Genomic DNA, 25,195 nt, shown 5'->3' with positions numbered 1-25,195 from the left:
CCAAGAGCATCCTCTTTGGTCCTGTTTGTCCCACTTTACCAATGGTGCCTATTTGGTTGGAAAAGCTACGTGGCTGTGGCCAGAACTTCACTGGCCAGAAGGTCAGGGATGGGTAGTGTGACTAAGCATCCCGATTTACCCAGACTTTCCTATTTTAGCATTGAAAGCTCCAGGTCCTGGGAAACCCCTGAGATGCAGGCAAACAAGGATAGTTGGTCGTCCTATATCCTGCATCAGAACTGGTATTATCATGTAGTCCATCCACCTTTCACCACATTAGCTGTCCACAGATTATTTCTGGGAAGTCTGGCTGGATGAGTAGGAAGAAACATCCTTCCCGCTACCATCACCACTGCCCTAAACTACACTTAACGCCCTAAATTCTGGACCCCGCTCCAAACCTAAACAAGATTCACATGCACATTAAAGTTGGAGAAGCATTGCCCCAGAGCACTTGTTCTCAAACCTGGCTGCACAGTGGAATCACCTGGGGAGTTTTAAAAAATACTGATACCTGGGTCTCACCTCCAGTGATACTGTTAACTTGGTCAGAGTGTGGCCTGGGTGTCTGAATTTTTTCCAGCTTTATTGAGATAATTGACAATGACATTGTATAAGTTTAGGGTGTTCAAGGTAATGATCTGATATAAGTATATATCGTGAAGTGATTACCACATTAAGGTTAGTTAACAAATCCATCACCTCATAATTTAAAAAATTTTTAAGATCTACTCTCCTGGCAAATTTCAAGTACACAATACAGTATCATTAACTTTAGTCACTATGCTGTACTTTAGATCCCCAGAACTTACTCATCTTACAGTTGAAAATGTGTACAATTTGACGGACATCTCCCCATTTCCCCCACACCCCAGCCCCTGGTAACCACCATTCTACTCTGCTTCTATGAGTTTGAGTTTTTCAGATTCCACATATAAGTGAGATATGCAGTATTTGTCTTTCTCTGTCTGACTTATTTTACTTAGCATAATGCCCTCAAATTTCATCCACGTTGTTGCAGATGTCAGGCTTCCCTCCTTTTTTATAGCTGAATAATATTCTATTGTATATATGGTATCTGGATTTTTTTAAAGCTCTCCAAGTGATTCTAATGTGCAACCAAGGTTGAGAACCACTGCTCTAGAGAATAGAGTATGTTCAGCCCAGATGCTAGGGTAGACTTGGATGACTGTCCAAACCTAACAATCTTGCACCACATTGATTTTGTACCCCCTCCATAAGCCCTCTTAATAACCTTCAAAAAGGATAAAGGCTAGCACTTCAGTGGGCCCACACTTCTTCCCTTCTTATCTAATATCCCCTGATTCTATACAATACCATTCTGTACAATACCATACCATACTACTGTAAGTAACCAGCCACAGTCCTTGATGTTTCATTATTATTACAACAGTGATCAGACCTAGTCCAACTCCAATTACGTCCATTAACTTCTCCCCAGCTCTTGCACCTCTGGACTTCTATTGCCTCTGTGATCAGTACCATGCAGTATAGCACTGTATATGGGTTGACTATTATTGTTCTCTAGTTATTTGGTCTTTATTTTATTAACCAATGTTCTTTTGGTGGCAAGTGACAGAAGCCTCACGCAGCTTGGCTTCAATGAAAAGCCAGTATATTGACTCATAAGAGCGAAATGCAGATGTACCGACTTCATTCAGGCATGGTTGGCTGCAGGTCCTCAGATGATGTCATCAGAAAAAACGCCTTTCTCTCTTTCCCTTAACTCCAATGTCCTCTCTTTAGGCTTCATTCTCAGGCATGATCTCTCCGCTTGGTAGTGAAAATGGCCAGTCTAAGGTGCAGTAGGTTGAGGGTTTCTAATTCTCATCACACTTTGGAATCCCCATCAGATAATTTTTTTTTTTCACATTATGCCTGGAACCCCAGTCACTCTACTCAGCTGCATTTTACAGAAATTCAGCCCCAGGAAGGGCAAATACATACCAGAGAACACAGACAAGCCCTGGGAACCCAGAAGATGGGCACTAAAGACCTCATTTATTAGACATTTACTCACCACCTACTATGTCTCAAGTTACAGTGCTGGGGACTTGGATGTATAAGACTCGATTCCTGTTTCGATGATCTCAGAGGGTAGCAGACAAGACAGACACACTAACGACCATAACGCAACATCGCAAGGACTGCTGTGCAAGTGTGGGATGGGGGGGTGTTTGGGGAACATACTAGAAGCATGTGCTGCCAATCTCTCTGGGCTCCAGGTTCCTCAGGTACAATATTTAAGAAAGATTGTGTTGAATGTTTTCTAAATTCTTTCCCAGCTTGAATTTTCTGCTGTTTATTTCTTTCCTTCCATGGTAATGGGGACATTTATTTAGCTTGGTGGGGATGTGGGTGGACTCCAGCTAAACACACTTACGGATCACCTTAGGGGTTCTTTTAACAACAGGAGAAGTAGTTTCCAGAATGTCTGTTTAAAATGATTTATGTATGCTACAAAGGAAAGTCACTTAGAATGACAGAACGACAGAAGCAAAGGGTCGTGACTTGTAGGGAAAATGGAAAGTGGATGCGTTTAATGAGGATGCTAAAACGTCTGCAGACTTCCATCAACCTATGGGAAAGGGAAGGAAAAAGGACTATTACACGAGAAGAATTTCTTTTTTTTATATAAATTTATTTATTTTTGGCTGCGTTGGGTCTTTGTTGCTGCGCGTGGGCTTTCTCCAGTTGTGGCAAGCGGGGGGCTTCTCTTGTTGCGGAGCATGGGCTCTAGGCGCACGGCTTCAATAGTTGCGGCATGCGGCCTCAGTAGTTGCATCTCACGGGCTCTAGAGCGCAGGCTCAGTAGTTGTGGCACATGGGCTTAGTTGCTCCGTGGCATGTGGGATCTTCCTGGACCAGGGCACGAACCCGTGTCCCCTGCGTTGGCAGACGGATTCTTAACCACTGCACCACCAGGGAAGTCCCCACAAGAAGAATTTCATTTGAATAGCCCATGTTCAAAATTTAGAGTGCAAATTGATGCTGAGACAAGGAAAGGGCTTTCATTTTATTTTGGCCTTCAAGTGGAAACCCGAATGTGGCTGGAAGTTTTGTGCTAAACCTTAGGTGTTGTTCCACATCAAAATTTGAAGTGTTTCTGTTCCTTTATTCTTTGTATGTTATGTTTTCTGTTCTTCCTATTAGCTGTTAGAAAGCTGTCAGTCCTTTAGGAGGAAGTCTGTGCATAATAATAGCCACCAATTATAGAGCACTTAACATATGCTACTGTGCTTTTCACCCTTCTCACATTTTGCATACTTCACTTGCTTAATCCTCTTCCTCTGAGTAGTAAGTGGGTACTGTCATTATCCCCATTTTACACCTGTGAAAAGAAGATCTCAGAGAAGTTGAGATAACTTGCCCAAGGTCATGGAGCTAAGAGACACAGAGGCAAGACAGAGATTTCTGACTCCAGAGCTCATCTGATGGTAGATGATAGAGATAGATGGTTGGATGGATGGATGGATGGATGGATGGACGGGCGGATGGACGGACAGACAGGTAGGTAGGTAGGTAGGTAGATAGATAGATAGATAGATAGATAGACTGATGAAGAAGTCCCTACTCTTAGCTTTCAGTGATTTAACTAGAATCACAGACTTAGAAGAGGTCTTAGGGAGGTGGTCAAGTTGGTCGCAAATTGAAACCTGGAATTCTCACATGGCTGCCCTCGCCCAGGGCACTGAGCCACCATAGAGAGGCCCAGGGGTTAGCCCGACTGTAGGCCCTCCTTTAGCCCCCACCTTTCAGAGGAATTTCTAGGCCTCTTGAGGCAACCAATAGTATGTTTCCCAAGCCTTTTGAGTAAGAATCACCTGGGGCCATTAAAAAATTCAGTGTTGCATGTTGAAATGATTACATGTTGAAATGATAGTATTTTGGATATACTGGGTTAAATAATACATTTTATTAAAATTTATTTCACCTGTTTCTTTTTACTTTTCAAAATATGGCTGCAAAAACATTAAACATTACATATGTGGCTTGCATTATATTTTACAGACAGAGCTGCTCAAAGAGTGTGCCAACCAGAAGGGCAGTTCCGAAGGGACTGAAAGTAGGGTGGAGAGATTGGGCAGGAGGTCCGTGGAGCTGCTTTCTCCTCCCCATCCTTCCCTGTCCCCTTCACCTTCCTCAAAGCAAAAAGGGCAATTTATTTGGGGGTGTTCCATAGTACCCAAGGCCAGGAGACAGCAAGAGAGGGATCGGGGCGGAAATGCTTTCTGTCCCTTATTTCTGCCTTTCTCTCTTTCTTTGCATCTGTTCCATTTTCTTTCTCATGGCAAATCCACCATCCCCACTTCCTGGGCTGCGTGGCAGAAAATGGCCTCCACCAAGGGCCCTCAAGCTTAGAGTTCTTGAGTTAGATACAGAAGCCAAAGTGAGTTTAAGTCTTAAGAGTCAGAATTCCCAGGGAAGGATTGTGATTGGCCCAGCTTGCATCTAGTCCCTTTCCAGACTAATCAACTGTGCCCAGGGTGCCATGGGCACATTGTACTAAGTCAGCTGTCTGAGGATAAGAACCTCATTACTAGAGTGGGAGGGGCAAGGTGATTCTTGGAAAACCAGGGAGGTGGGGGGAATAGGAATATGCTAAGCAGACAAGCACATGGACTAATTGGCATTCACTCAGTGGAACTTCTGAAACCAGGCAGTGTTGGCACCTATGCCCACATGAAATGCTGGCCATGACAGGCAGCACTGTCTGGTCCAACACTCTGGGCCTGTGTTTGTTATAGAATGAATTGTATCATTCCCCCCAACCCCATCAAATTCATATGTTGAAGCTCTAACCCACAACTTGACTATATTTGAAGACAAGGCCTTTAGGGAGGTAATTAGGGTTAAATGAGGTCATAAGTGTGGGGCCCTAATCCAGTGGGACTGGTGTCCTTATAAGAAGAGGAAGAGATACCAGAGAGCTCTCTCTCTCTCTCTCTCCCCTTACACAGACACAAGGCTATGTGAAAACACGGCAAGAAGGTGGCCGTCTACAAGCCAGGTAAAGAGGTCTCACCAGAAACAAATCCTGACAACACCTTGGTCTTGGCTTCCTAGCCTCCAGAACTGTGAGTAAATAAATTCCTGTTGTCTAAGCCACCTATTCTGTGGCATTTTGTTATGGCAGCCCAAGCACACTAATATAGTATTCTTATTAAATTCTAACTTACTGCCTGTTTTCCATTAAGCACCAGTTTGATTTCTCTGAAATTAGTAGCAGGCTTTTGTGGAATGCACTCATAGGAGAAGATCTTGGGGATCTAGGGCTAGGCAGAGTTCTTAGACTTGATGCCAAAAGCATGAACCATAAAAAGAAACATTGATTAATTGGACCTCAATAAAATTAAAAACTTTTGATCTGTGAAAGTCTATGTGAAAAGGTTGAAAAGATAAGGTACAGCCTGGGAGAAAATATTTGCAAACCACATATCTAAGGACTACCATCTAGGATATATTTTTTAAAAAATCTCTCGAAACCCAACAGTAAAGAAAACAAACAATCCAATTAGAAAATGGGCAAAAGACATAAAGAGACACTTCACTGAAGAGGACATGCAGATGGCAAATAGACACATGAAAAGATGTAGAACATTATTAGCCATTAGGGAAATACAAATTAAGACCACAATGAGATATCACTACACACATACCTGAGTGGCTACAAATTGAAAATAGTGACAACACCAAATGCTGGAGAGGATACAGAGAAACTGGATCTCTTATGTGCTGCTGGTGGGAGTGTACAATTGTACAGGCACTCTGGAAAACAGTTTATCAGTTTCTCAAAAAATTAAACATGCAACTACCATAAAACTCAGCAATTACACTCCTGGGCATTATCCCAGAGAAATGAAAACTTATGTCCACACAAAAACCTGTACGTGAATGTTCATAGCAGCTTTATTTGTAATAGCCTAAAACTAGAATCAGCCCAGCTGTTCTTCAACAGATGAATGGTAAACAGACTGTGTATTCCATACTATGAAATTTCACACCATCTAGTATTCCATACCATGGCTGAATCTCCAGAGAATTATGCTGAGTATAAAAAGCCAATCTCAAAAGGTTACATACTGTGTGATTGCATTTATAGAACATTTTTGAAATGATAAAATTTTAGAAATGTAGAACAAATTAATTGTGCAGGGAGTCAGGGACAGGAGTGGGAGAGAGGTGGGTGTGGTTATAAAAGGGCAATGGGAGGAGGGATCCTTGTGGTGTTGGGACTATTCAGTATCTTGACTGTGGTGGTGGATAGATAAGCCTACACAGGTGATAATACTGTATAGAACTTAACACACACACACACAAGTACAAGTAAAATTAGGGAAATCTGAATAATATCAGTGGATTATATCAATATCCTAGTTGTGATATTATTATACGGTTTTCCAAAATATTACCATTGGTGGAAACTGGGCAAAGCATACATGGGATCTCTCTGTGTTATTTCTTACAATTGCGTGAGGATCCACAATTACCTCAATAAAAACTTCAATTAAAAATATGTATTACTTACTGCAGGATGAGGCAATGGGTTTGAAAGCTACCACAGTTCTCTGTAAAGAACTTAAATGTCCATTCACCACACAAAATTTTTATTGTTTCTTCCTCTTAGCTTCCATTATAGTGCTTATCATACTGTGTATAATTATCTGTAGACTGTCTCCCTGACCACACTGAGCTACTTAAAGTTGGGGCCATGATTTATTCTTTGTAACCTTAGTGCCAGCTGCATTTAAGCCTCAATATGCTTTGGTTGAATTGAATTATTCAGCTCTATATACACCATGGAGTTTTGCATGTAATAAATCTTCAATAAATTTTGTTGATTTGAACTGCACTGTAGTGTAGGGAATGAGATGTCTTTTTGCTTTGTTCCTCGGATAAAGGTAATGACAGTGAGGGCATTTCCATGGCATATCTGTCTTCCACTCTAAGATGCCATGTCATTAGTTGACCATCAATTTAATAAGAGATTTTAAGGGGGGAGAAAAGAGTTAGGTAGTACGTTTGATTTCAGAAATGTTAAAACCTGAGGCTATGGTGCTCCTTTAACTCAAAGAATGATGGTAATGAAAGAAAAGTGACGTTACAGTCTGCAAAGCTACCTTTTTGTCCTGGGAGATGCTGGTTGGTTTCCTGAATTGGATACTGTATTGGAAAAAAAAAAAAAGAGAGACAGAGTGGGAGGAAGGGAGGTGGGAGAGAGGGGGAGAAAGAGAGAAAGAAAGAAAAGAAATTTCCCCAAGTGTAGGAGGTAACTATTGGAGAAAGGGGCATGTCTGAAGTGAGTTATACCATATGAACACAAAAAATCTGGAGTGTTTTTTTAGCTAATATTACTCACTGAAACCAAAGGATGGAAGATTATGCGTTCCTGCTAGCTGATGCTGCTGACAGCATGCTGTTTGGACAGAATCCCAGGAACTGTAGGCAGAAGCATAATTTCACTTTAACTCTTTAACTACTAGTACATTCACTCTCCTTGTTTTTTCCAAATTTCAGTCTCCTTAGGTCTCTGTTCAAATCTTCAGAATAGTTCTTGTTGCTAGTTACAATAAAAATAAAATCATTTCCTTCTATGGTATGGTTTGGTATTTGCCCCCCTGAACAGTTTCTGGCCCCTTCAGAAAAATTCACCTCATTGGCCAGCAACAGATGCTTGGAATTCCTCCCTGGCAATAGGAATTCTCCTTTTCAGCCTTCACTTTTAAATGCAAATAATCTCAGAGTGGGGATACAATTTACTGTAATGTAAATCAGTTTGTCAAGAGATTAGCAATGAATTCTTGCTCACACAAATAAATTACAAAATGAAAAATTTATGAATAAAGGACCGTATTAGGGACTATGGCCTCTAGAGCTTGTTGACAGAGAATAATTTCTTTTGGACACTCATTTTCTGGCATCTGTCAAGCAAGCGTGAAGTGCAGTAATTTTAAGGTAAAGTTCAATTCAGCACCTACTGTGTTTCAGGCACTGAACTAGGTACTGGAGATACAAAGTAATATTTCCTACACTTGAGGACATCAGGATGAAGTGCAGGAAATAAGATACGTGAAGGGCAATTATAATATAAATGCTAAGTGTTGAAGGATAGCAGAAAATGCAACTCCAAAATATGCCACTGTGCCATAAGGATCATTTTGAGTTGAAGGCAATTGAGAAGAAGCAGATACAAGAAAAGCTTTCTGCCCTCCCCCTATTTGCCTAAAAGCAGGATATAAATTTGTAAAGGTGCTCCCCCTCCCCTCTCTACCAAGAATGACAAAAGTTAATAACTGGGGACAACTCTAGACCCTCATCAGCTCAGAGACAGGGCCAAAGAAATCTGTGTACCAAACCTTACTAAGTAGTCCTTAATTTCCATTAGTTCTCCCCAAGCATTTGCCTTCCCACAATTTTCCACCCTAGAAACTCAAAGTCCTTCTCCTTTGTCTTGTTACATCTCTAGAAATGTATTGTTCTTTTGTTCTGACACTATATAAGCCCAAGTTCTAACCTCCCCTTTGAGTTACTCATCTTTGAGTGCTCCCATGTATCATGTGTGCATGATACACATGCTAATAAACTTCTGCTTGTTTTTCTCTTGTTAATCTGTCTTTTATTAGTCTAATTTACAGGGCCCCAGATAATGAACCTAAGATGTATAGAGGGAAAAAAGATAGGTGGAAAAAGGTGAACCATGACCTTTAGCTAATATCATACACAAAAATTAACTTGAAATTGCTCAAAGGTCTTAACATAAAAGCTAAGACTATAAAACTTCTAGAAAAAGAATTGGAAAAAATGTTCTCAGTTTTAGGATAAGCAAAGATTTCTTAGATGGGAAATCAAAAACACCAACCATAATAGAAAAACATTTGACAAAATGAACTTTATCAAAATTAAAACGTCTACTCTTTATTTTATTTTATTTTTTTAAACATTAGCTGTTTTTTTTTTTAGATATTTATTTATTTATTTATTTGGCTGTGCTGGGTCTTAGTTGTGGCATGCGGGATCTTCGCTGAGGCGTGCGGCATCTTTAGTTGCAGCATGCAGAATCTTTAGTTGCGGCATGTGGGATATAGTTCCCTGACCAGGGATCGAACCCGGGCCCCCTGCATTGGGAACATGGAGTCTTAGCCACTGGGCCACCAGGGAAGTCCCTCTACTCTTTATTTTAAAAAATGAAAAAGGCCACAGACTGAGAGAAAATATTCACAATACATCTATCTAATAAACGTCTTGTATGTTGAATGTACATAAAAAATGCACACAGCCCAATAAGACAAACAATGCAATTAATGAGTCAGCAAAAGATTTGAAAAAAGATTCACACATGAAAAAGATACATGAAATAGACCTAAAACTAGTAAGGGAATTGAATCAGTAATCAAAAATCTCCCAGCAAAGAAAAGTCCTAGACCCAGTAGCCTCACCGGTGAATTCTACCAAACAAAGAAGAACTCTCACCAATCCCTCTCAAACCTTTCCAAGAAATTGACGAGAACACTTCCTAATTCATTGTATGAGGCCAGCATTACCCTGATACCAAAGTCAGACAAAGCACCATAAGAAAACTACAGACCAACATCCCTTATGAACACTGAGGCAAAAAATCCTCAACAAGATACTAGCAAACCTAATTCAGCAGCATATTAAAAAGATTAAATACCATGACCAAGTGGAATTTATTCCTGAAATGCAAAGGTAGTTCAACATCAAAAATTGGTCAATATAATATGCCACACTAACAGAATGAAGGGAAAAAACCCCACGTGATTATCTCAATTGATACAGAGAAAGCATTTAACAAAATCAACACCCTTTCACGATAAAAACACTCAACAAACTGGGACTAGAAGGAAACTACCTCAATGTAATAAAAGCCGTATATGAAAAAAACATAACAAACATCAAACTTAATGGTGAAAGACTGAAAGCTTTTCCTTTAAGACCAGGAACAAGGCAAGGGTGCCTGCTTTCACCACTTCTACTCAACATAGTACTGAAAGTTCTAGCCAGAGCAATTAGGCAAGAAAAAGAAATAAAAGGCATCCAAATGTAGTAAAATTGTCTTTGCAGATGTCATTTACAATAGCATCAAAAATGTTTGAATACTTGGGAATAACCAAGGAGATGAAAGAGTTGTACAATGAAAACTATAAAACATTTCTGAAAAAAATTAAAGGACATAAATAAATGGAAACACATCCCATGTTCATGGATTGGGAGACGTAATATCATTAAGATGTTAACACTACTCAAAGCAATCTACAGATTCAGTGCAATCGCTATCCAAATACCAATGATATTTTTTTCAGAAATAGACAAACGCATCCTAAAATTCATATGGAATTTCAAGGGACCACAAATAGCCAATACAATCTTGAAAAAGAAGAACAAAGCTGGAGGCGTCACACTTCCTGATTTCAAAATATATTACAAAGCTACAGTAATCAAAGCAGTACACTTTCATGGTAAAAACTCTTAACAGATTAGGTATAGAAGGAATGTACCTCAACATAATGAAGACCATACATGAATGCTGACAGCTAACATCATACTCAGCAATGAAAAGTTGAAAGCTTTTTCTCTAAGACCAGCAACAAGAAAAGGGTGCCCTCTCTCACCACTTCTATTCAGTGTAGTACTGTAAGTCCTAGTCAGAGCAATCAAGCAAGAAAAATAAATAAAAGGCATACAAATCAGAAAAGAAGAAGTAAAATTGTCTGTCTTTGCAGATGACATGATCTTATATGTAGAAAATCCTAAAGACTCCACAAAAAAACTGTTAGAACTAATATATGAATTCAGTAAAGTTTCAGTTTATAAAATCAACATACAAAAATCAGTTGCACGTCTATACACTAACCATGAACTATCCAAAAAGGAAGTTAAGAAAACAATCCCATTTAAAATAACATCAAAGGGACTTCCCTGGTGGCACAGTGGTTGAGAATCCACCTGCCAATGCAGGGGACATGGGTTCGATCCCTGGTCCAGGAAGATCCCACATGCCGCAGAGCAACTAAGCCCATGCACCACAACTACTGAGCCTGTGCTCTAGAGCCTGCAAGCCACAACTACTGAAGCCTGAGCACCTAGAGCCTGTGCTCTGCAACGAGAGAAGCCACCACAATGAGAACCCTGTGCACCGCAACGAAGAGTAGCCCCCACTCGCCGCAACTAGAGAAAGCCCGCACACATCAATGAAGACCCAACACAGCCATAAATAAATAAATAAATATATTATAAAAAATAATAATAAAAAATAAAATAAAATAGCATCAAAAATAAGAAAGTACTCAGGAATAAACTTAACCAAGGAAGTGAAAGACTTATACACCAAAAACTACAAATCATTGATGAAAGAAATTAAAGAAGACACACAAAAAAATGGAAAACATCCCCATGTTCATGGATTGTGTAGGGAAGGAAAAATAATTTTCCTTCTACCTTTCTAGGTTCTTGGTTGAGACACACCCCCCACCCCAAAATTAAAGACAGATTAACAAGAGAAAAACAGAAGTTTAATAACGTTTACCTCTTGAATACCTGGGAGATACCCAGGAAAACTGAGTTACTCTCTGAAATGGCCCAAGACACCACCTTAAATATTATCTTCAGTTAAAGGCAAAAGAAAGATGTTGGAGGGCAAGGGAGCCAGTTATGGGAGGTTATCAGAAAAGGCACAGTAAACAAGGGTAAGGTTGTTATGCAGATTTAAGTAGGTGCCTTCTCCATTGATAAGCGTTTCCTGTGATTTAGAGCTATTATTCTCTTCCTGGTACAGAGAGGGAGACACACAAATGGAAATTTCCTTTATAAATGTAAATGTCCCTTACAAAAGGATAACTTCTACTTGTTTTTCAGAACTTCTCCTGTGCCTGCTGTTTCTTAAAAATAACCTGTCAAGATAATTCTTTTTTGCAAAGAGGCATATTTTGGGGTCTCATATTCTGCTCCACTTCAACTGGAAGACTTAATATTGTTAAAATGTCCATACTTCCCAAAGCAATCTACAGATTTAGTGTAATCCCTCTCAAAATCCCAATAGTGTTTTTCACAGAAATAGAAAAAATTCCTAAAATTCATATGGAACTGCAAAAGACACTGATTGGCAAAGGAATCCTGATAAAGAACAAAGCTGGAGGCATCACACTTCCTGATTTCAAACTATGTTATAAAGCTACAGTAATTAAAACAGTATAGTACTGGCATAAAAACAGACACATAGACCAGTGGGACAAAACAGAGAAACCAGAAATAAACCCACACATATATGGTCAGCTAATCTTTGCTAAGGGTACCAAGAATACATAATGGAGAAAGGATAGTCTCTTCAGTAAATGCTGTTGGGAAAACTGGATATCCACACGCAGAAGAATGAAACTGGACTGCTATCTTACATCATATAATAAAATTAACTCAAAATAATTGAAGACTTAATTGTAAGACCCAAAACTGTAAAACTCCTAGAAGAATACATAGGGGAAAATTTTCCTTGATATTGGCCTTTGCAATGATTTTTTTTTGGATACGACAGCAGAAACAGAGGAACAAAATCAAAGATAAACAAGTGGGACTACATTAAACTAAAAAGATAGTCACTGCCTCACTTGCAAGATGTGTATAAACATGAGAGACCTATGGGAAATTGTCTTCCATCAAAGGATACATACACTATAATACTACTTAGATTAGTTTTTCTCATTTAGTCTTATTAAAAAATTTTTTTTTCATGGTAAATATATACAACATAACAGCACTAAGATTTGTCCAAGGTGCGCAAAAGATTCTGTCCTCTTTCACACAACAGTTGCAGAGATGTGTGAAAGGAGGGGAATTCATGAACATTATGGACAGAAACCAGACAAAGCATTCGAAGTTTGGCTGGTTCACTTGGAAGATGAGAGAGTGACGCTAATAATGCTTTTCAAGGAAGAAGGCAAGAGCTGTGCTGTCCTCTGGCTCAGCCCCTCCAGCAGTCTATCATGTCTGCCTTAGATCCACTAGGAGAGGACAACGAAAGGTCTCAGAGGTTTTTTGCAGTTGGTTCTGGCTCCTATAAGAGAGCTTTGGGCCTCCCAGGGAGGTTTCCCCAAGACAGAAAAACGGCCATGGGAAGCCATGGATGAGGCATTGACTAGTCTTCAGGCTCTTACTGCCTAAGGTTGGGTTTACAATTCTGGTGAAGATGACCCACTGGAGAATGAGAAATTGACCCAATCAAACCTAGGTACATTCTTACAGTCAACCCTGCTGCCCTGGAAAACTCCCCTCATGTTGAAACCAGGTGAGAGCATAAGAGATGTTATCTTGGGACTTCCCTGGTGGCACAGTGGTTAAGAATCTGCCTGCCAATGCAGGGGACACGGGTTCGAGCCCTGGTCTGGGAAGATCCCACATGCCGTGGAACAACTAAGCCCACGTGCCACAACTACTGAAGCCCATGCGCCTAGAGCCTGTGCTCCGCAACAAGAGAAGCCAACACAATGAGAAGCCCACCCACTGCAATGAAGAGTAGCCCCCGCTCGCCACAACTAGAGAAAGCCCGTGCAAAGACCCAAAGAAGACACAATGCAGCCAAAAATAAATAAATAGATAAATAAATTATTTTTTAAAAAAAAGGGAGAGATGTTATCTTGGTGATGGGACAACAGATGCCCTGGATTAAAGTGGAGTCCTCAAAGAAGGTTGCTGCTGTGCAAGCCAAGCCCGTGTCAGCCATAGGGTGGTGCAAACCCAATAGCTCCAGCCAGGAAGCCATGTAGCTATGACTAGAGTAAAGGGGTCCCCAAAGCTGAAATCGATGGTGTCAGCCATAAGAACTTTGCTGCTTAATGTAAAGTGTTGGGTGGGTTAAAAACATTGGAAGTTTGTTTGGTTGCATCACGAGCTGCTGCCACACTGCTCAAATGCAAAGCCCTTTTTACTTAATAGCACACAGCCACTTTCTCCCTCCATGCCCCCAATCTCTCCCTCCTCTACCCTAATCTTGGCCACTTTAAGAAAAAAGTGATTTAGAAGTGGGGCCACAGTTTTACCAACCCCAAGCGGGATTGAATACACCCATCCAAGGGGAATTTGGGGAAAGTGAAGGATTCAAACGTTTATGGCTCTGTTGGATACAGATGCCCAAGTCACTATCCTACCAGACCTGGGGAAGGAAAAGGCCCTCAGATCCAGCTAATAGTGCTTATGCATGGTTGACAGTGGGGAAAGAAATCTAATTGGTGGAGTCCATTAGGCCAATTTAATGTACTGTCATTGTTGCTTCCTCATCTGAATGTATGGTAGGAATTAATGTGTTATACCCCCATCTCATAAGTGCCAGAGGCAATTTTTGACATTGGGAAGAACAGCATAGACAGAAACAGTGGGAAGTTGTCTTGGTCGGTTCAGGATGCTATAACAGAATAGCATAGACTGGGTGGCTTATAAACAACAAAAATTTATTTCTGACGGTTCTGGAGGCAGGGAAGTCCAAGATCAAGGTGCTAACAGATTCATTTTCTGGTGATGACCTGCTTCCTGGTTCATAGATGATCATCTTGCTGTGTCCTCACATGGCAGAAGGGGCAAGGGAGCTCTCTGGGGTCTCTTTATAATGGCACTAATCCCATTCATTAGGGCTCCACCCTCATGACCTAATCACCTCCAAAAGGCCCTACCCTCTAAAACTATCACCTTGGGGGTTAGGTTTCAACATATGAATTTTGGGAAAACACAAAAATTCAGTCTATAGCAGAAGTGTAAATAGCTTTTCAATCCACCTCCCTGTCTTCTCTTATGATTCACCAGAAGCTAAAGAACCCCCAGGAAGAGAAAGGGAAATAACAGCCTTGATTAAAGACTTAAATGCATCAGACGTGATAAGTGATGCAGTATCTCAAAATGACAGCCCTCAATGGTCAGTAAAAAAGACTAACAGGAGCTGAAGGCTTATAGCAGATTATTACCAACTGATTTCAGTTGTTGTTCCCATAGCCCAGGCTGTTCCAGACATTGCGACTGCAACTGAATCCACTACACAGGCTGATGACAGGTGGTATGCAGTTCTTAGACGTCACTAACACCTCTGTGCCATCTTACTGACATTTGAGGATCAAGGTCAGTTTGCATTCAGGTAGTAAGGCCTCCTATATATGTTTGTAGTATCCCCCAGGGGTACCTAAGCTCCCCTGCCATTTGCCACCATTTGGTGAATCAGGATTTGGCACGAGTTCCTCTACCCGTCCATGTCCAAAGCCTTTACTATATGAATGATGTTTTGTTGGCAAGTCAAAAGCCTAAGGCTCAATGACCTTGATGGTTAAGCTACCAAACCATGGAGGTAGCCAGGAAGAGTAGATGATAATCCCAACAAAATTCAGGCGCCTTATCACCAAGCAAAGTTTCTTGGGACTAAGTGAGTGGATTTGTAAAACTCAACCCCTGTGGTGGTTATGGAAAAACTGCTCTCTCTTTGGCCCTCCAAACCAAACAGGAAGCCCAGCACCTTATTGGACTCTGTGGGTACTGGAGACAGGATGTGGCTCACAAAGGCATGCTGCTTGGTCTTTTATATCAGCTGACCTGCTAATCAGCATCCTTTGAGTGCGGCTTATACTAACAGACCATGTTTGAAGCTGTCTTACAAGCTATGGCATGCTCTCTACCTTTAGGGTCCCATAAATTTAATGATCATGACGGATGATTTGCTGATTAAAGTTCCTGGCAATGGGAGGCAGCCTCCACCCAGAAATGCCCCTTGGGGTTTTGGACTAATCACCTCCCTGACATGGCTGCTAGAAACAACCCTTTAGAAAAGTAGCTGTTAGCTTGCTTCTAGGCTCTTGTCAAAACTGAACACCTGACCCATGGAGGCTTTGTGACTCTCCAACCTGATATCGCCACTTGGGAGTAAGCCAACTTGAACTCCATGAGTAACAAGGTGGGATGGGCCCAATAAGCTTCACTTGTCAAAAGGAAGTGGTATATTCAAGAAAGCAGCTGGCCTGGCCCAAGTAGCATCTCAAAAGTGACGAGTATCCCTTTGGGAGATAATTTATCCCCCACTCTCTTGCCTGAAACAAAGCTAATGGGACCCTTGACTCACAGAAGTTCCCCTAATGCCTGGGCCTGGTTCACTGATGGTTCAAACTGAAACCCAGTGGTGTCCACCGGGATGCTGCAGCTGTTCAACCTCACCACCAGCTATGCAGAACCAAAAATGTACATGGCTCCATTTAGTGGGCAGAACTCAAGGCCATTCTCATAGCGCTGATCAATATTTCCTTTGATGAACCTTGTTCTATTTTCACTGACTTCTTGGCTATTGCCAATGGCCTAGTTGCTTGGTCTGCCACTTGAAAAATAATAAAGACATTCCTCTTTGTGGCCGTATACTGTGGAAGCAAAACATAACTTCTGATCAAACCATCTGGGTCACTCATGTCAATGCCCGTGGAAAGTCCAATTCTCAGATGAGACCATCTGAAAATCAAGCTGCTAATCAAGGCTGCACTGCCCAGATTATCACCATTGCAGCTTAGATCAGACATGGCAACACATTCACCCTCACAGATTGGATACAAAATGAAGAAACGTATGCTTCTATTGCAGAGGCTACCACTTCATGCCAGGCTTGTGACTCTTGCTAAAAGCTGACCCATTTGTCTCACAATGAGGGAGGCCACATTACATGAGACACTGACTTCATCTGGTCCTGGAAGATTAACTACATTGGACCTTTGACCCCCTCTCAGGCCTATCAGTGGGGCCTCACTGCTGTTGACACTTTTTCAGGTTACTGTCCTGCTGTTCCAGTCTGATCAGCTGAGTCCAAACAAATCACTGTGGCCCTTAAAGCTAATCTGTGTCATGTGATCAGCTTCCCAGACCATTTGCAGGCAGGACAATAATGCCCCTTTTGTGGAAAAAGCCACACACAATGGGCTGATTGTCAAGGTATTCAATCATCCTCCCATGCTCCTACCATCCACAGGCATCTAGTGTTGTGGGTTTTGACCAGCCTCCTCAAAAATCAACTTAAAAAGATTTCTGACTCTATTTTCCTCACCTCTTTCTGGTCTATACACCTTACTAAGGCAGTTCGGTCACTGAATGAAGTTTTCCCCAAAAAAGGATCATCCCTTTTCAGCTACTTCTTAGGTAGCCAAGGACAAAAGAGATGGGGCTATTAGAAACCTATTTTGAAAAGTTAGAACTTCATCCTGATCATTTCTAGGCATGGTACTTCTTTCTTTCCCTAATGGCAACCCCAAGCCAGCCTGGTTGATATACTCCTTGGGTGGCAGCTTAGTCCAAAAAGGGCCAAGAGGATTGAAACAATTCTGGTTCAGCTATCTGGATTCTCTGTTGTACTGCCATGGTCTAGATCATAAGGGTAATGATCACTTGGTTGAGTAAACTGCTCACTGAATCTCCCTACAATGACCTACATGGGCCAAAGTTGGGGGACATAACAGGTCTAAGTTTTATTTAAAAAACCCTTATCCCTCTTGCATCTGACCCTTGTGGACAAAAAGTCTGGGTATGAGCAATGGATGATTGGAAGAAGGTGAAGTTATAGCTGCTGAAATGAGCCACACCAATCTTGTGGAGAGCAACACCAGCACAGGGCGAGGGAGCACCTCTGCCAAGATGAGCAGAGGAGGGAGGGACACTAATGACCTTTTGTCTTTTAGAGCCATCCCTGGAGCCTTCCTCATGAAGGAAAATGCCCTGGTGTGGCTCTCCATAACTGTTTTGCTTGTACACTTTATATTTTAACTGACTGCTGGGTTTGCTGCCCTCTGCCAGACAGCTCTGACCACAATTTGATCACCATTACCCTCAATCTTACTGAGAAGTCTATCAGAAACGGCAGGGCGGGCCCTAGCTGCTAAACCTTCGCGCTAAACACCTGTCAGCACCTCAGATATCTTTTCCCAACTTCATTTTCATAACCATGACTCATTCCACAGGGTAGACAAATATCATTCGGCTGGTGGTGTGGACAAATGGAACAGATTGTATAACTGCCCTCAGACTTGTTTCCCAAAAATGAGCACTAGACTCAATTATTCAAACACAATTGAGAATCTAAGGTGTACCAGGTGTCTGGGAAGCCACACTGGAGACACTTAATCTCTGTTCCCCAGCTGATGTAAGTCCCACTTGGGAACCCTGACAATTGTCAGGCTTAGATTGACAAGTGTCCTCATGATGTCCCTTTGTTGGTGGGTAGAATAATAGTCCATCCTTTCACTGCGGGAGCTCTTTATCTCTCATCCCCACCATGCTTCTTGTTTGCTGAGAACAATAAATCCTCCATCAGTGCAAGATTACCACTTTGGTTTTGGCTTTTTCTTTGTTCCTTCTTCCCTTCCCAGATTTAATTATCTTACCTCAGCTATGCATTTTAAAGGACATTTATTTGATTTTATCCAGAATTCCCATGTGTTTGTAGTTGAGAGTTTTTAAGATAACTAGGACAACTGGCATACCATACATGAAGCAGAAGTGCCCTCTCTGATTTACTTTTTTCCTCTATCCTGTATAGCTTAGCTCTACTCCCTACCCCTTAGCTTCTGCCAATGCACAGTTTCTGCTTCTCTGCAACCTGAGTTTTTTCTGCCCTGAATGGTCCCAGAACTAATTCATGGCCTCTCTCTAGACATGGGCTCATCTTCAGCTTCCTCTGCCATTTGTTTCATATTTTTCTAAAAAGAAGTAGTATGATAAAGCTGATACTGAGCAGGGCCCTGTGGGGCTCCTGGGCACAAAGGCTTTCTGTGTCCCCCACTTCTTGGATTACAGGAAACAGCCTTCATTCAGCCTCCATGACCTTCCCTGAGTTCCAATGGGCAGATTCAAGCAGCTGTTAATTAGGGAAGGGAGGGGATGCGAGACCAGGGAAAAACAAACAGTCAAGAGCAGCCTTGGGGCAAGGTCCTGTTTTCCCATCAACGGATACACACAACAATATCTTTGAGCTATTTTGCAGATCTGAAACCCCCTCCAGGTGGGAGAAGTTAACGATTAACAATGATACGCTTCCCGCAATCATGTAGAGCCCAGACCAGTTGGACCTGAAAGCTGATGATGCTGACTCCTAGTTGCCTCACCACCAACCCATCAGAAGAATGTCCATGAGCTGATCACACCCTCTTTGAACAATTACTATAAAACTTCTCACTATCTTCTCCAAGTGGGGACACATAGTTTTTCAAGGCAGGAGCCCGCTGTGTCCCCCTTTGCCTGGCAAAGTAATAAAGCTATCCTTTTCTACTTCACCCAAAACTCTGTCTCCAAGATTTGATTTGGCGCCAGTGTACAGAGAAGCGGAGCTTTCAGCATCAGAGCCAATTTGGTGTGTGGGGCCAGGCTACATCAGAGCATCAGAGGTTCCTGGCCTGTCTATGGATTGGCTCATTGGTCAAGTGCCCACCCTGGCTCAGTCAGTTATGACCATGACAGGGGTGGGGAAGTGGGGGTGCACTGAGTCACATGGAACAAAATATGGGGCAGCTTTCAAAACAGGAGCTGAAGGTAGGGGAGTTTCCCTTAGTAGAAACTATGGGTGGGGAAGGCATTTGATATATCTAGAGGTCGTAGAGGGTAGAGCAAGTGATTAATATATCTGCTTTTTTGGAACCTGCATCCCCTCTTTCTGGAGGTGGAGGGATCAAGAATACAATAGGTTGGTGAGTTAGACTAGAAAGTGAAGAAACAGAGACCACCAAGTATGACCAATCCCAGGAGTCTTTAAACCTTTATCTTGGAATCCCTTAAAAGAAACTACTTAGCTTTTCACACATTTGGAAGTTATCTAATATTTTTCATTATAAGTTTAAACAGTTGTAAATTATTTGTATTAGTTATGGTTAAAGGCTGTGTGCTGTGGCAAAGAGATTCCCAACATTAGGAGCTTAAAGAATAAAGCAGTTTATTTCTTTCTTATATAATGGTCCCAAGTTTCAGGCTAGTTGGATACTCTGGCATCTTCAACCCATGGTTTCTAAGGTCACTCTAGTTACTATTCCAGCTAGCTGAGAGAAAGAAGAATCCCAGAGTCAGGGAATTTCTCTTAGGTAAGGGAAGCTGAAGTTCTATCACTTCTACTCATATTCCATTGGTGAAATCTTTATCATATGACCATGGGTTCCTTTCGCTGTGAGGGAGACTGGGAAATGTAGTCCTATGCCAGGCGGCCACATCATAGCTATGGCTTTACTGTTATGGAGGAAGGGAAAATAGAATTTAATGAGTGTGGCTCCCAATGGTCTGTATAAATATAAACAAAAAAAGTAATTATCTGCTCCCTTCCTACCCAATATTCAATAGTGATATGGGAAGAAGATAACTATAATGAAACTCTTATTTGGAAAAAGGAAGAATTAGTAACACTAACAGTCATTGATCCATAGTGATTGTTATGCCCACTTAGCAGGTAATGCAAAGACTCCTACCCCTGACAGTAGATTAAATTCCTTGACTAGCCTGACTACCCTGATTCTACTGACGGGGAGAATCTCCATGTTCGTTATCCTCTAGGAAGCCTGGCCTTGCTCTCTGGGAGTTCTTCTTTGTCCATTTTCCCCCATGATCACACATGAAGAGGAAGTTGGGGAAATACTCTTCTCGGGAGCTGTATCATTTTCACAACTTGGTTCTTGCTATTGCAAGTTTTCCCAAATATTACCATCCTTTTCATCGTCTAGAAAATTGGTAATGCTGCATTAGTTAACATTCTACTATTGTTGCTGGGATTTCCCAAGCCATAGGCACCTGTTTTGCAAGTTTTGATGCTGGTACTTCTTGATCCCAACAGAGGAATTTGAACCTTCATTAATATCAAATCCATGCCTTGCTGCTCTGTGCCTTTTGCAAATACAGTAATTTTTCATTTCAATGGCAAATGATGGGATAATATTTTGCAAATGTTTTAAATAGCAACTGAACTTAACAGATATAGTATCAACAGTGCATATAACCCAACCAAAGTGATGGCAATATGAATTACTATGGTTAAATTCCTGCATGTTTCAACAATTACATCAGGACAGATGCTTGACAAACAGATTGTAATTCACTATCAATTGTAAGACACTTCTGATTTCTGGAATGTTAAAATGTGAAAAAAAGGGTGTCTTAGAATTGATGAATCAAAGCGATACATGCACCTCAATGTTCATAGCAGCATTATTTACAACAGCCAAGACATGGGGACAACCTAACAATGAATAGAACAACAGATGAATACATAAAGAAGATGTGGTATATATATACAATGGAGTATTACTTGGCCATAAAAAGAAGGAAATCCTGCCATTTGTGACAACATGGATGGACCTTAAGGGCATTATACTAAGTGAAATAAGTCAGACAGAGAAAGACAAATACTGCATGATTTCACTTACATGTGGAATCTAAAACAAAACAAAATGAAACAAAACAAACAGAAGACCCAAACTCATAGAGAAAGAGATTAGATATGTGGTTATCAGAGGCATGGGGTGGGGTATGGGAAAATTGGATGAAGGTGGTCCAAAGGTACAAACTTCCAGCTGTAAGATAAATAAGTACTGAGGATGTAATGTACAAAATGATGACTGCAGTTAATACGGCTGTATTGTATATTCTGAAAGTTGCTAGTAAAGTAAATTCTAAAAATTCTCATCACAAGAAAGAAAGTTTTTTTTCTTTTCTTTCTATCTATATGAGATGATGGAGGTTAACTAAATTTATTGTGGTAATCATTTCATGATATATGTAAGTCAAATCATTATGCTGTACACTTTAAACTTATATAGGCTGTATGTCAATTACAGGCATACTTTGTAGATATTGTGGGATCAGCTCCAGACCACCACAATAAACAAGTCACATGAATCTTTTGGTTTCCCAGTGCATATAAAAGTTATGTTCCCTGGCGGTCCAATGGTTAAGACTTCACGCTTCCACTGCAGGGGGCACGGGTTTGATCCCTGGTCGGGGAACTAAGATCCTGCATGCTGCATGGTGTGGACAAAAAAAAAAAAAAAGTTATGTTTGTACTATACTGTCATCTAATAAGTGTGCAAAAGCATTATGTCTAAAAAAAACAGTGTACATACCTTAATTAAAAAACACTTTATTGGGTTTCCCTGGTGGCGCGGTGGTTAAGAATCCGCCTGCCGATGCAGGAGACACAGGTTTGATCCCTGGTCTGGGAAGATCCCACATGCCGCAGAGCAACTAAGCCCATGTGCCGCAACTACTGAGCCTGCACTCTAGAGCCCGTGAGCCACAACTACTGAGCCCGCATGCCACAACTCATGAAGCCCGTGCGCCTAGAGCCCGTGCTCCGCAACAAGAGAAGCCACCGCAATGAAAAGCCCGCGGCACCACAACGAAGAGTAGCCCCCACTCTCCGCAACTAGAGAAAAGCCTGTGTGCAGCAACAAAGACCCAATGCAGCCAAAAATAAATTAATTAATTAATTAATTAATTTTTAAAACCACTTTATTGCTAAAAAATGTGAACCATCATCTGAGCCTTCAGTGAGTCGTAACCTTTTTGCTGGTGGAGAGTCTTGCCTGGATGTTGATGGCTGCTGACTGAGCAGGGTGGTGGTAGCCAAAGGTTGGGGTGTCCGTGGCAATTTCTTAAATTAAGACAACAGTGAAGTTTGCCACATCAGTTGACTCTTCCTTTCATAAACAATTTCTCTGTAGCATATAATGCTGTTTGATAACATTTTACCCACAGTAGAACTTCTTTCAAAATTGGAGTCAATCCTCTCAAACCCTGCCGCTGCTTTGTCAACTAAGTTTATGTAATATTCTAAATCCTTTGTTGTCATTTCAATAATCTTCACAGCATCTCTGCCAGGAGTAGTTTCCATGTCTAGAAACCACTTTCTTTGCTCATCCATAAGAAGCCACTCCTCATTTGTTAAAGTTTTATCATGAGATTGCAGCAATTCAGACACATCTTCAGGCTCCACTTCTAATTCTAGTTCTCTTGTTATTTCCACCACATCTGCAGTTCCTTCCTCCACTGAAGTCTTGAACCCCTGAAAGTCATCCATGAGGGCTGGAATCAACTTCTCCCAAATCCCTGTTAATGTGATATTTTGATCTTTTGTTCTTAATGGCATCTAGAGTAGTTTTCCGGAAGATTTTTTCAATTGACTTTGTCCAGATCCATCAGAAGAATCACTATCTATGGCAACTATAGCTTTATGAAATGTGTTTCATAAATAATAAGACTTGAAAGTTGAATTGACTCCTTGATCCATGGGCAGCAGAGCATACGTTGTGTTAGCAGGTATAAAAACAGCGTTAATATTGTCGTACATCTCCATCAGAACTCTTGGGTGACCGGGTACATTGTCAATGAGCAGTAACATTTTGAAAGGAATCTTTTTTTCTGAGCAGTAGGTCTCAACAGCGGGCTTCAAATATTCAGTAAACCGTGTTGTAAACAGATGTGCTGTAATCCAGGCTTTGTTGTTCCATTTATAGGGCAGAGACAGAATATATTTAGCATAATTTTTAAGGGCCCTACAATTTCCAGAATGGTAAATGAGCATTGGCTTCAACTTAAAGTACCAGTTGCCTTAGCCCCTAACAAGAGAGTCAGCCTGTCCTTTGAGGATTTGAAGCCAGGCATGGACTTCTCTAGCTATGAGAGTCTTAGATGGCATCTTCTTCCAATAGAAGGCTGTTTTGTCTACACTGAAAATTTGTTGTTTAGTGTAAACACTTTCATTAATGGTCTTAGCTAGATCTTCTGGATAACTTGCTGTAGCTTCTATATCAGCCCTTGCTGCTGCACCTTGCACTTTGATGTTCTGGAGACAGCTTCTTTCCTTCAGTCTCATGAACCAACCTCTGCTAGCTTCACACTTTTCTTCTGCAGCTTTCTCACCTGTCTCAGTCTTCATAGAATTGAAGAGAGTTAGGGCCTTGCTCTGGATTAGGCTTTGGCTTAAGGGAATATTGTGGCTGGTTTGATCTTCTATCCAGACCACTAAAACCTTCTCCAAACCAGCAGTAAGGCTGTTTCACTTTCTTATCATTTGTGTGTTTATTGGAGTAGCACTTTAATTTTCTTCAAGAACTTTTCCTTTGCAATCACAGCTTGGCTAACCGTTTGGCACAAGAGGCCTAGCTTTTGGCCTGTCTCAGCTTTCAACATGCCTTCCTCACTAAGCTTAATTATTTCTAGCTTTTGATTTAAAGTGAGAGACGTGCTACTCTTTCTTTCACATGAACACTTAGAGGACATTATAGGGTTGTTAACTGGTCTAATTTCAATATTGTTGTGAGTCGGATCGAGAGGCCCGAGGAGAGGGATAGAGACTGGAATGGCTAGTCAGTGGAGCAGTCAGAACACACAGCATTTATTAAGTTCACCTTCCTATATGGGCACGGTCCGTGGCTCCCCAAAACAATTATAATAGTAACATCAAAGATCACAGATCACCATAATAAATTTAATAATAATGAAAAAGTTTGAAATATTGTGAGAATTACCAAAATGTGACACAGAGACACAAAGTGAGCAAATGTTGTTGGAAAATGGTGCCGATAGATTTGCTTGATACTGGCAGGGTTGCCACAAAACTTCAATTTGTAAAAAATGCAATATCTGCAAAGCACAGTAAAGTGAAGCTCATTAAAGTGAGGTATGCCTGTACACAGTGAGCCCTCTGTATCCAAGGGTTCCACATCCATGGATTCAACCAACTGAGGATCAAAAATATTCGGGGGAGTTCCCAGGTGATCTAGTGCTTAGGATTCAGCGTTTCACTCCTGTGGCCCGGGTTCAATCCCTGGTCGGGGAACTGAGATCCCACAAGCCGCACTGTGCGGCACACACAAAAAAAAAAAATTCGGAAAAAAATTCCAGAAATTTCCAAAAAGCAAAACTTGCATTTGCCACATGTAGGCAACTATTTACTATTTATAGCATTTACACTTATTTACATAGCATTTACATTGTATTCGGTATTATAAGTAATCTAGAGATGATTTAAAGTATGTGGGATGTGCGTAGGTTATATGCAAATACTACACCGTTTTATAGAAGAGACTTGAGCGTCCACAGAATTTGCTATTCACAGGGGCTCTGGAACCAGTCCCTATGGATACCAAGGGACTACTGTATCTCAATAAAACTGAAAGAAAAAAAAAGA

General features: G+C 41.2%; 1 long non-coding RNA gene across 2 annotated transcripts in view; it reads left to right on the top strand.

Annotated features, from left to right (window-relative positions):
* The window catches only part of LOC309621189, a 185,862-nt gene extending 160,990 nt beyond the window's left edge, over positions 1-24,872 (top strand). For both annotated transcript variants that reach the window (XR_014239802.1, XR_014239803.1), the window contains one exon: positions 4,983-24,872. This is a non-coding gene — a long non-coding RNA (uncharacterized lncRNA). The remainder of the gene's footprint in view (positions 1-4,982) is intronic.
* Positions 24,873-25,195: the final 323 nt, after the last annotated feature.

Source organism: Balaenoptera borealis (assembly GCF_965194805.1).
Source record: "Balaenoptera borealis genome assembly, chromosome: X".
NCBI classification, from domain to species: domain Eukaryota; kingdom Metazoa; phylum Chordata; class Mammalia; order Artiodactyla; family Balaenopteridae; genus Balaenoptera; species Balaenoptera borealis.
This window is presented reverse-complemented; position numbering and strand designations above follow the sequence as displayed.